At 52.3% G+C, this 11,942-nt stretch overlaps 1 long non-coding RNA gene across 1 annotated transcript; it reads left to right on the top strand.

The window, feature by feature from the left end:
• The first annotated feature begins 3,225 nt into the window (after nucleotides 1-3,225).
• Nucleotides 3,226-7,793, top strand: LOC117887219. The gene is made up of 2 exons (XR_004648131.1): nucleotides 3,226-3,532; nucleotides 6,724-7,793. It is a non-coding gene; the product is annotated as an uncharacterized LOC117887219 (long non-coding RNA).
• Nucleotides 7,794-11,942: the final 4,149 nt, after the last annotated feature.

Genomic DNA, 11,942 nt, shown 5'->3' with positions numbered 1-11,942 from the left:
CTCTGAATACACACACAATATAAGTTCCTTTATTTTATTTTGCTAAATAATAACATAGAAACACAGATTTACCCTATTAATGATCGTGCTGAAGAACAGTGAATGTAGCACTCTTTCCCGTTATTAGCATCACTTATTTGGACTGAGCTGGCAACAGTCCTGTTGCAGACACAGATTCACTTTGCTGGAAGTATGCCCCTTAGTGTGTATTAGGGTTACCATTCGTCCGGATTCCCCCGGACATGTCCGGATTTTTGAGCTAAAAATAGCGTCCGGGGGAATTTGTAAATGTCCGGACTTCCCCCCTCCCACCTTCCCCATGCAGAGTGCGTGCGGCTAACAGAGCAGCCGGCCAGATGGTGCCACTTACATGGGGCTCCGACAGCCGGAGAGAGCCCCGCCTCCCCCCTGCAGCTGAGAGCACGCCCTCCCTCCCTGCATTCGCAGATCGCCTCTGGCAGTCTGGAGCTCCTCCCCCGCTCCTCCTCCACTGCCAGCCAGCGTGCTGGAATGAACGGCTCAGGTCCTTCCTGAGCAAGTTCACAGAGACATTAGGTGAAGGCCAACAACAAGGGGGCCAGGGGATCGGAGAAGGGGCAGGGAGGTTTTGGATGGGGCAGTCAAGAGACGGAGCGGGGGTCGGGAGTTCGGGGGGGGCTTTCTGGGGGGGGTGTGCATAAGGTTTTGGGCAGTCAGGGTACAGGAGGGGGTAGGGTCCTGGGGGGCAGTTAGGGAGGGGGGTCTTAGGAAGGGGCAGTTAGGGGATAAGGAACAGGGAGGCTTAGGTAGGGGGTGGGGTTCTGGAGGGCAGTTAGGAGCAGAGGTCCCAGGAGGGGGCAGTCAGGGGACAAGGAGTGGGGGGGGGGGGGGTGGGAGTGCCAGGGGTCTGTCTGGGGGTGGGGGTGTGGATAAGGGTTGGAGCAGTCAGGGTACAGGTAGGGGGTAGGGCCCTAGGGGGCCAGTTAGGATGGGGGGGAGGGTCTCAGGAGGGGGAAAAGAGGCAGGGAGGCTTAGGTAGGGGGTGGAGTCCTGGGGGGCAGTTAGGGGCAGGGGTCCCAGGAGGGGGCAGTCAGGGGACAAGGAGCAGGGGGGAGGGTTGGGGGTTCTGAGGGGGGCAGGACGTGGGTGGGGCAGGGGCGGGGCTAGGGCAGGATGGGGGCGGGGCTCAGGCGGGGCTCCTCCCGTCCTCTTTTTTGCTTGCTGAAATATGGTAACCCTAGTGTGTATACTTTCTTAGTTTTGCCTCATAGCAATGCTGGCTTTTCAGCATCTGTGCAAAAATTCACACACAGCAAAGAAGTGCTAGCCAAGACCCCCTTGCCATTTACCAACATGAGAAGGACAGGGTGGGTATATGTTAGTGAATCCCCAGACTGAAAATCTATGGAATAGCAGATTCTCTCTGCTTATTTTTCACTAATTTCAATAACCTCTCAGGTCTTGATCCAGCCCAGCTATAACAGCACCCCTAGTGCCTGGGAGGAGGGACTTGCAATTAAATCCCTGGTCAGTCTCAGCAGAGAGGCAGGGACACAGAGGTAGAAAATCAGGGGCTATCCCAGCCAGAATGGCGCTGCTGGGGAGTGTGAGAAATGGTCCCAGCCTTCCCGGCGCTGAGCTTTGCCCCTAATGCTCTGATTCTCTGTCTCTCCAGTGAATGTGACTCTGGATCCAGACACAGCAAATCTCCACCTCATCATTTCTGCAAATCACAAAAGTGTAAGATGGGAACATGCAGGGCACAATCTTCCTGACAGTCTTGAGAGATTTGTTCCTGTTCCCTACGTGCTGAGATATGAGGAGTTCATTTCAGGGACACATCCCCGGGAGGTAACAGTCCGGGGCTGTGGATGTTGGTGGACCCTGGGGGCTGCCAACAAGTCTGTGAGGAGAAATGGGGGGGAGGGGGCATTCACCTTTAAACCTGAAGGGGAGATCTGACCTGTGCAGTAGTGTCAGGGTCATTACTGGGCTCTCACCTCCCTTGTGGCCTTTCCTGCCCTTGACTGCAAGGCCCAGGAAGCTCTGTGTCTCTCTGGACTATGAAGAGGGGAAAGTGACATTTTACAGTGCTGATAAGAAGGCCCCAATCTTCACTTTCACCAAAGCTTCATTCACTGATGAGAAAATCTTCCCTGCATTCTAGCTCCGGGATGCGGAATCCCTGTTCAAATTGTGTCACTGAGACCCAGAGTAAAATAACTCAAGAGGCCCAAGCAATGGAATTCTCTAGCCTCTGATGTCCTAATCCTGATGGCCCAGGAGGACTCCAGTGTTACTGTGTGGTAGAGCTGGGTGAATAATTATTTCTTGGGTTTGGGGCCAAACCAAAAAAAAGTTGAAAAAATCATTTTGGGATGAATTATATGCTTAGTTTGATCAGAAACAAAATCTTTTTCTCTCTCTTTCTTTCTTGTCGAATCTAGCTAACTTCTGAAACAAAACATAATTTCATAATGACAAGTCAAAATGTTTCTTTTAAAAATATCAAAATAAAATGTGAGAGAGACGAGGAGAGTGAGGTAATATTTTATCATTTTTTATCTTTTATCAGACCAAATTCTGTTGGCGATAGAGACAAGCTTTTGAGCTACATAGAGCTCTTCTTCAGGTCTGGGAAACTTACTCGGGCCCAGTCTACACTACAAAGTTAGGTAGTGTACTACCTTGCATTGGCCTAGTTGTGCATGGGTCTGTTGATGTCACTAGGCATCACCCTAGGTAACTCGGGAGGGTGGAAGGCCACTAAGTATCAATGAAGCCTTCCTGCACTAGGCCTAAGTGAACCAAACTCTATCCTTCCATGTTTAAACTCTAATCAACTTCAAAAGCCAGGTGCAATTGGAATATGTAAGCAATCAGTTATCTGTGTGCAACCCCCTGCTCAAGCAGTAATAATGAGGCCTGCATGTTTCTGGCTGAAGGGAAAAAAGACAAGATAACAGTTTAAAGAAGTTACTAACAAGCTAGGCTTATAGCTGCCAAGAATGACTTAACTATTACCAGGGACGGGAGGGGTAGAGGGAGGAATGGGGGGAGAAAGGGAGGGCTAGAGCGGAAGTGGGTGGGGTGAGGCTTAACTGCAAAATGTATAAAAGAAGAAAAACTGTTCCTGCTGGTGTGCTTGATCTGAGACGTGCCTGTCTCCTAGCACCGCTTTGGGATCCCAAATAAACTTTGTTTGCTTCTCCCCCTGGTGTGTTTATTGGCGCGAAGCACACCGGGCAACGAACCCGCTGTTGCTGTCCTCGGGCACCCCTGTGCTGGCAACAGTTTTGGCGCCCAACATGGGGCTCAAGGCTGAAATTTAGCCTTACCTGGATCCCTCTCGGAGGTTGACAGATTGCGGCGACGACCGACGCCCAGCGCGCACCGGTGACTTTACCGGGGGCCTCGGCGGAGACGTGGTTTGGTTGACCCCGGAGGGCACAACAGTGCAACGCTCTCGAGTAGTGGAGAAGAGGCTGTGGGCGACGGTGGGGAACCGGTCCCGTGGATAGGGCGACGGTGCAGAACCGGACCCTTGGATAAGGTAGGAACAGTCCAGTGGGGACTTTATCTGTCTTGACCTGGGGATGCCCAGTGTCTACCTGTTATGTCCTGGGGATGCCCAGTGTCTCCCTACGGGGCAGGGACAGAGTTCTGCAGGCAGGGCAAGATGTACACCCTTGGAATGCATTCTGGTGAACTGGAAAGTGTTTGGATAGGATCCGTTGATTAAAAGTAAACTGAAAAGATTCTGTACAGTAGACTGGCCTCAATATCAGCTAGAGGACCAGGAAAGGTGGCCACCGGAAGGATCACTTAATTATAACACGACCCTTCAATTACTTCTGTTTTGTCAGCAAACAGGTAAATGGAATGAACATATGTATGTACAGTTGTTTATGTTGCTAAGAGATAGGTTAGATATTTTGCAAAAGTGTAATTTGACTCCGACAGGTTAGGTAGTAGCTACTGTTAGTCCCCAGAACCCCCCCCCCACAGTTGTAACGGCAGGTCCGGTGTCCCCTTTGGCTATCACACCCCCACCATATAAAGACAAGGTGTCTCAGGTCCCAGAGATTGCCCCCTCGGTGGAATTTTATCCATTGATCACTGAGACCGTGGTGTCAAGACATGGCTCAGATAGGAATCAGGCCACTACTATGCAGGTTTACACCCATGTGCCTTTTAACCCGGTGGACCTAGCAGCCTTTAAGGCACAGGCAGGGGAATTCTCTACGAACCCAAGCAAGTTTATCTCGGTCTTTGAAGGGTGCCTGGCTAGCTGTAAGCCTGACTGTGATGATTGTAATGTCCTTATGCGGACGCTGCTGTCTGAGGTGGAGCATAATCAGGTTGTGTCTAAAGAAAAGGAAAAGAGGCAAGTGAAAATGATGGTTGCAGCAGTACAGGCCGGTGGCAGGGGAAAATTCCAGGAAGGTGGAAGGGGCCGGGGAATAAGAGGACGTGGGCGCCCTGGCTCACAGGAAAGGCGTCTGGGTCGCAACCAGTGTGCCAGATGCCGAAAGGAGGGACATTGAAAAAATGAGTGCCCCAAAAAGGAAGGTACCCCTATGATGGCAGCAGAGGATCAAGAATAGGAGTGTCAGGGGAGACAGACTATCCTCCCCTGGAACCCCGAGTAAACATGAGTGTGGGAGACTTGGACATAAACTTTTTAATAGACTCTGGAGCTGCACAAACCGCCGTAAACCAACCCCTGCAGCTGCCAGTGTCAGAGTCCCTCACTGTGGTGGGTGCCACAGGGAAAGGAACCAAGTGCCCAGTATATGCCCCAGCGGAATGTGCTTTGGGAAACAGAACTCTATCTCACAAACTGGTTTACCTCCCTGATTGTCCAACACTTCTACTAGGACGGGACCTGCTTTGTCGCTTAGGAGCCACCCTGCATTTCACCCAAAATGAAATAACCCTCACCTTACCCCCAGAGAATGCCTGGATAATGACCCTTGCAATTGAGCCCTCAGCCATGCAAGCCACAGAGTGGAGCCAGTGGGAGGACAAAAGGAGGGTTAAAAAGCAGCATTGCTGGACAGTGTTGGCCCAGGGATTTAAAAATTCCCCCACCCTTTTTGGCCAGGCCCTGGCCAGAGACTTGGAGGAGTGGGACAATGAGGACAGGGTCCTCCTCCTGCAATATGTGGATGACTTGTTAATTGCCGCTGTGGGTCTCACCCCTTGCCTTAAAGCCACTGTGAGCCTCCTGAACTTTGTTGGACTCCTCAAAAGTGGGTGTGCTCTTCCTGGTTTGTTGCTCCAAAGCTCTGTATAGAAGTTATTTTACTGGAAGAGTGTATAATGGCAACGTGTATGTGTTCATTGTTGGGAAAAGGTGTATGAGTGAAGAGTGGAAGTTTCCTTTGTAAGTTAAAAGAAGCCAAGAAGGAGAGAAGGAAAAAGAACAGAACAAGTTAACTGAGGAAAAAAAATATAGCTAGCAAGCTCAGTCCAAAGATAAGATGCTGGCACCATCCAAGGACATTGTTCACAGCTAAGACTTGGCTGACAACCAAGAAAAGGGGGGCCTAAATGTGCCCAAGCAACTATGAGATCTGCAAAACACTGCCAGGCATTAATGAAATGTGTTAGGTTTCTTTTCTCACAGATAAAAGAACTGCTAACCAAAGACCCTAGCAGCCCTACCATTCATTGAAACAAGGAGACTGAGTTTACGTAAAGTCCATCAATGAAAAACTGCTTTGGCTCCACACTGGAAAGGCCCTTTCCAAGTCCTGTTAACCACCAACACCGCTGTGAAGTACCAAGGACTGCCCACCTGGACCCAGGCTTCTCACTGTAAAAAGACCCCTCCACCTCGGGAGGACTCTCCGACTGATGATAAGCCTATTTAAAGACAGGGTGATGTGCTAGTAACCTCTCCCCTGTATGATGCTGAACCACACTGTTTCAGAAAAAGAGAAGAAGGAACACTTGCTTCATTGAAACCACAAAGTCCAGGAATTCCTGACTACAAAAGACATTAAGAACTGACCCTGGTGAAGAAACAAAGAATTATACGCTGGCAGGGAGGCTCTTACACCCCTGGCCTCCCAGGTACAGGCTGAATGTCTATTCTGCCAAAAGAACAACCCTCGACCAGGAGTGTCAGTGCCACCAACTACTCTGGAACCTACCCCAGGCCCAGGGCTGGTTTGGCAAATAGACTTTACTGAGTTCCCCCAGACCCAAGTACCTCAAATATCTTTTCGTCTTGGTGGATCGATTCAGCGGATGGCCTGAAGCCTTCCCATGCCATAACAACACTGCCAAGACGGTGGCTCTGAAATTTGTCAAGGAGATCATTCCCCTTGACAAATTCGAACTCCCCCAGTGGATGGAATCTGACAACGGAACACACTTCACATCCCAAGTCATTCAAAAGATATCGGATGCCCAACAGATCCCCTGGAAGCTCCACACTCCATGACGACCGCAGGCCAGTGGGGTAGTGGAACGCACAAATCAGACACTTAAACGGCACCTCTCAAAGGTCTGCCAAGAGGCTTCCCTTAAGTGGCCTGATGCCTTACCCCTTGTTTTGCTCTGCATTCGCGCTCTCCCAAAGGGCAGGTTAGGGCTCAGTCCCTTTGAGATTATGTTTGGAAGGGCATGGCCTATGAACGGTACACCGGTTCTGGCAGGGAAGTGGGAAATGGGGTGTGGCTTTTTATCTCAGTATATGTGCTCTCCGTCTGCTGTTCTCTGTTCTCTCCACAGGTATACCAGAGATTTGCAGCCTCTCCCGCTGGATGCCCCTGTCCACTCCTTGCAGCCAGGCGATTCCGTTCTCGTTCAGACCTGGAAGGACTAGCCTCTCCAAGAGAAGTGGAAGGGACCCCACACCATCCTGCTGGTCTCCCACACAGCAGCAAAGGTCAAGGGACACAAGAACTGGATTCATCACTCCCATCTAAAGGCAGTGCCCGCTCCTGAACGGTGGACCATCCAGCCTACGGAAAAGGACTACCAGCGATGACCTGGGACTTAAACTGTTATTCAAAAAAACAATAAGATCTGCTGGGAATGCCCTGTGGTCTCTTTGGACAGTTGCAGCGCACTCCCCGTGAAAACTCTAAGCGTTGGTTGTGTTTACTCTCACGGGGCCGGCCTAACCTGGTGGCCTGGTCCTTTTGTTTTTAATCTGCCTACTATTGGTAATTGATATTTTGTGGGTATTTGGGGAATTGTAATTGTTAGGCCCTAGGGTCACCTGCCCAGCATGAGTTCAGGTCCAGGGTCTGCCACAGTGGTGCTCATTGCCATAGGGACACTCCTTTCGTTACCTCCTGTTTCCCCCCAGGCACATGTGGGATGGAAAGGGATCCCTACTAACTTGGAAACAAACACATATGAGTCCTTGAAGGTTTGCTTTGCCCAAGAGTTTAACCTCTCTAACTGCTGAGTATGCTCCCAAATCCCGCACCACGCAGCAGTGTTCCCCTGGAGGGAGGTCCCCCAAAATTGGTCAGATATCTGTTGGGGATGGATCAGTAGGGGAAGAAATACCTCGGGTACCCCCTTGTCGCAAAACTGTACCATTGAATCCCAGTATGCATTAAGGGACAACCCCTGGCCGCCCCAGGCAACGTAAATCTTTGTATGCCACCTCAGAGCCCATTAAGGAAGGAGACAGGTTGGGTATAAACCTCCTCCCAGCCCATGGAGTGGGACGGCTAACCCAATTTTATCGCAGGCTCTCTGTGTTTCTCACCACGTTCGCCAATGAAACCTTGGCCATAGAGAAGAGCCTTAACTCAAAGCTATACCAGCTCCGGTTGCTGTCCCTGCAAAACAGACAGGCCTTAAATTATGTTTTAGCCTCCCAGGGCGGGGTGTGTGCCCTTATTGGGAATGAATGTTGTTCTTATGTCCCGGAAAACTCACAGGACATTAACAAGCACGTCCTGTCAGCCGAACAAGCTTTCAAGCAGTGGAAGGCCCAGGAAAGGAAACCCACGGTTTTCGATTCCCTTTGAAGTTGGTTGCCCAACCTAGGAGGACTGGGGGGTGGCCTTGTGCATCTCCTCCTCACCGGTGTGGTACTGTGCCTGGTCACCCTCCTCCTGATTGCTTGTTTTAAATTGCTCCTCCGTAGGCTTTGTGCCCCCCGTTCCTCAAAAATCCCAGCATACCCTCTCATTGAAAACCCCAGCTTCATAGCACTTAATCATATCTTGTCCACAGAATATGAGAAAACTCAGCCAAAAGCTTGTTGACTATTCTCAAAGGAGGGAGTTGTTGACGTCACTAGGCATCACCCTAGGTAACTCGGGAGGATGGAAGGCCACTAAGTATCAATGACGCCTTCCTGCACTAGGCCTAAGTGAACCAAACTCTATCCTTCCATGTTTAAACTCTAATCAACTTCAAAAGCCAGGTGCAATTGGAATATGTAAGCAACCAGTTATCTGTGTGCAACCCCCTGCTCAAGCAGTAATAATGAGGCCTGCATGTTTCTGGCTGAAGGGAAAAAGGACAAGATAACGGTTTAAAGAAGTTACTAACAAGCTAGGCTTATAGCTGCCAACAGGGCCGGCTTTAGGCCGATTCAGCCGATTCGGCTGAATTGGGCCCCGCGCCAAGAGGGCCCCGCACTGCAGCTGTCCACCCCACCCCCAGCTCACTTCCCCCTCCTCGCCTCCCCTGAACGCTCTGCCCCCTCCCCTGCTTCCCGCGAATCTCTGATTCGCGGGAAGTCTGAAAAGAAGCAGGGGCGGGCCGGCAGCACAAGGTAAGCTGGGGTGGTGGGGGCGCGAGAAGGGCTCCGGGGAGGCGTGGCCCGTTCCCACAGGCCCCAGCGGCTCTGGCCCGGCTTGGCTCCAGCCTGGCCCCCGCGGCGCGGCTCGGCCCCCACGGCTGTCCCCCCCCGGCGCGGCACGGCTCAGGTCTTCCCCATCTCCCCCGTCTCCCCGTCCCCCCCCCAGCGCGGCGCGGCTCGGGTCTCCCCCGCCCACCCCCGGCGCGGCGCGGCTCGGCTCGGGTCTCCCCCTGTCCCCCCCCCCCCCCCCCGNGCCGGAGCGTGGCTCGATTCCTGGGGGCGGGGCTTGCTGCAAGCCCCGCCCCCAGGAATCGGGCCCCGCTCTTGCTAAAGCCGGCCCTGGCTGCCAAGAATGACTTAACTATTACCAGGGACGGGAGGGGTAGAGGGAGGAATGGGGGGGGAGAAAGGGAGGGCTAGAGCGGAAGCGGGTGGGGTGAGGCTTAACTGCAAAATGTATAAAAGAAGAAAAACTGTTCCTGTTAGTGTGCTTGATCTGAGACGTGCCTGTCTCCTAGCACCGCTTTGGGATCCCAAATAAACTTTGTTTGTGTCTCCCCCTGGTGTGTTTATTGGCGCGAAGCACACCGGGCAATGAACCCGCTGTTGCTGTCCTCGGGCACCCCTGTGCTGGCAACAGGTCTGTTGGGGTCCACTAGGCATAGCTACCAGGTAACTCGGGAGAGTGGAAGGCCAAAAGTGCCGATGAAGCTCTTTTGCTCTGGGTCTGTGAACCACAGTGACTCCATCTTGGGAACTCTCACCTACTTCTATGCTAACTGCTTACATGCTCTGAAGTAGGCTGAAGCAGAAATGTATTGGTCAGCGTTTTTAGCAGATGGCTGCAGTTTCACTCACACTAGCAGAAATAATAGAGATAAGAAGCGGGGTCGTTAGTTTGTAGGCGTCTAATCCAAGGTCACAAAGACTGGGAAAGTTTTCTCACAAGCTTATGTAGAGCTTATTGTAACAGTTGTCTGGAAGGGAAGGGTAAGGGAGAACAGCCAGACAAAGAGATGTATGCAAACAGTTTGAAGTATAAAAGGTAAAAATTGTTTGTACGGTATTTGTTGCACTGGATTTGAGACATGCTGGTCTCCTAGTGCCATTTCAGAGCTCTGAAATAAACTTGGCTTTCTCCCCTCGGTGTCTTTATTGGTGCCAAGCACACTGGGCGACAAACCCCCTGTTTGCCATCTCGGGGCCCAGTTCTGGGTCAGGCAACAGGTCTACACCTAAAGTTGTCTCCCACTGAAGTAAGTGCCCTGTTACATGGACGTAGTAACACCAACTCCCTGAATGGCACTGAGCCATGGTCAATGTACATAGATTGGCAACAGTGGGAGTGTAGACACTGCGTTACCTATGTTAACCCTAACAGCCCTCCAGCTCAGGCACCAACTTCCCCTGTAGCCGGGGGGTGCTTGACCCCCTTCTCTGCCCCAGGCCCTGCCCCCACTCCACCCCTTCCTGCAAGTCCCTGCCCCGTCTCTTCCCCTCCCTGCTCCGCGCCCTACACTCCACCCCTTTCCCCAAGCCCCCGCCTCTTCCCACTCCCACCTTACCTCTTTCCCACCTCTTTCCGCCCCCTCCCCCGAGCACACCTCTCTCTCCCAGTCCCTCCCACCTGCTGTGAAACAGCTGTTCGCAGCAGGTGGGAGGCACTGGGAGGGGGGAGGAGTTGATTAGCAGGGCTGTCTGCTAATTAGCCAATTAACTAATTACCCAGGAAATTAGCACCAGCTAATTTTTCTGCCTGGGTGTTCCAGCCCCGGAGCACTCATGGAGTCCGCGCCTATGCTCCAGCCACTGATGCACAATGCCTGACACTGACTGCTCTGGTCACAATTGTGAACACCACTGCCCAGGGGTCACAGAGACTGGAAGCCCATCCCCCTCTAAAGACCCACATGAATTTTTGAAATGTCTTTTCCTGATTGTCTAGCTGGGCAAGTGCACCTAGCAGCTCTCCACTGTTGTGTGCAATTGCCCAGTTGACCTTGCTGGCTATACACTCCCAACGTGCTCCTTCCTGGAGTAGACAGGAGATATTAGATCTCCTGGTCCTGTGGGAAGAAAAGGCTGTGCACGTACAGCTCTGATCCAACAGTTGAAATATCGACATCTACAAGCAGATTGCTTGGGGGATACAGGAGAAGGTCTACAACAGAGAACAGCAGCATGGGCTGAGGGAGCTGCCATTGTATCTCTCACCATTCCTACCCTTCCCCTGACCTTCTGGCTCTCCCTTCCCCAGCCAATCTCCGCTTGCTTTCATATTCTCCCTCCAGCCTCCCCACATCCCCCCTTTCCTTCCCTTTATCCCCCCACTCACAGTTTCCCTCTATTCCAGCTCTGTTCCCCCGAGCCCCAGAATTTTCCCCCTGCCCCAATTCCTGTGTTTTCCATCAGCCTCCCTTCAGCAGCCCCACATCCCCATGGCCCCATCTTGCCCACTGCACCCCTAATCACCTCCTCATACATCCCTGTTCAGCCCTCAATGCACTCTGGCTCAGAGACCCCTGCCCCTCTTTAGCCCTCTTCCGGCTCCCACAACCCTCTGACTCCCCAGATGTTGATGTCCCAGCCCCAATCTCTCACATGCCCTGCAAACCATAGGCGCTGACAGCCAGTTTTCCTCTGCCCAATGCAGTGAATCGCAGCCAGTCCAGCTGCGAGCAGCCTGGAGCACCTCCCTGCAAACAAGCTGCAACCTGGAGCATTGCTCCTTGGGGAGGGAGATGGTGAGCAGGTCTCACCTTCTCTCCACGTGGGGCACTGCCTGGGAGCAGGGCTCTGGTTCCCAGTAAGGGGGGCGGGGGTCAGGCTGGGCAGGGTCAGGCTTTGGCTTTGGGGAGGTTTAGCATCCCCTGGCCAGTTCTACCCACCACCCATAGAATCATAGAACCATAGAATATTAGGATTGAGGAAGAGGAAGAGACCTCAGGAGGTCATCTAGTCCAATCCCCTGCTCAAAGCAGGACCAACCCCAACTAAATCATCCCAGCCAGGGCTTTGTCAAGCCAGACCTTGAAAACCTCTAAGGATGGAGATTCCACCACCTCCCTAGGTAACCCATTCCAGTGCTTCACCACCCTCCTAGTGAAATAGTGTTTCCTGATATCCAATCTAGACCTCCCCACTGCAACTTGAGACCATTGCTCCTTGTTCTGTCATC

This window comes from Trachemys scripta, chromosome 14, assembly GCF_013100865.1.
Source record: "Trachemys scripta elegans isolate TJP31775 chromosome 14, CAS_Tse_1.0, whole genome shotgun sequence".
Lineage (NCBI taxonomy): Eukaryota > Metazoa > Chordata > Testudines > Emydidae > Trachemys > Trachemys scripta.
Note: the sequence above shows the minus strand (reverse complement) of the source record. Positions and strands in the feature narration are given on the sequence as shown.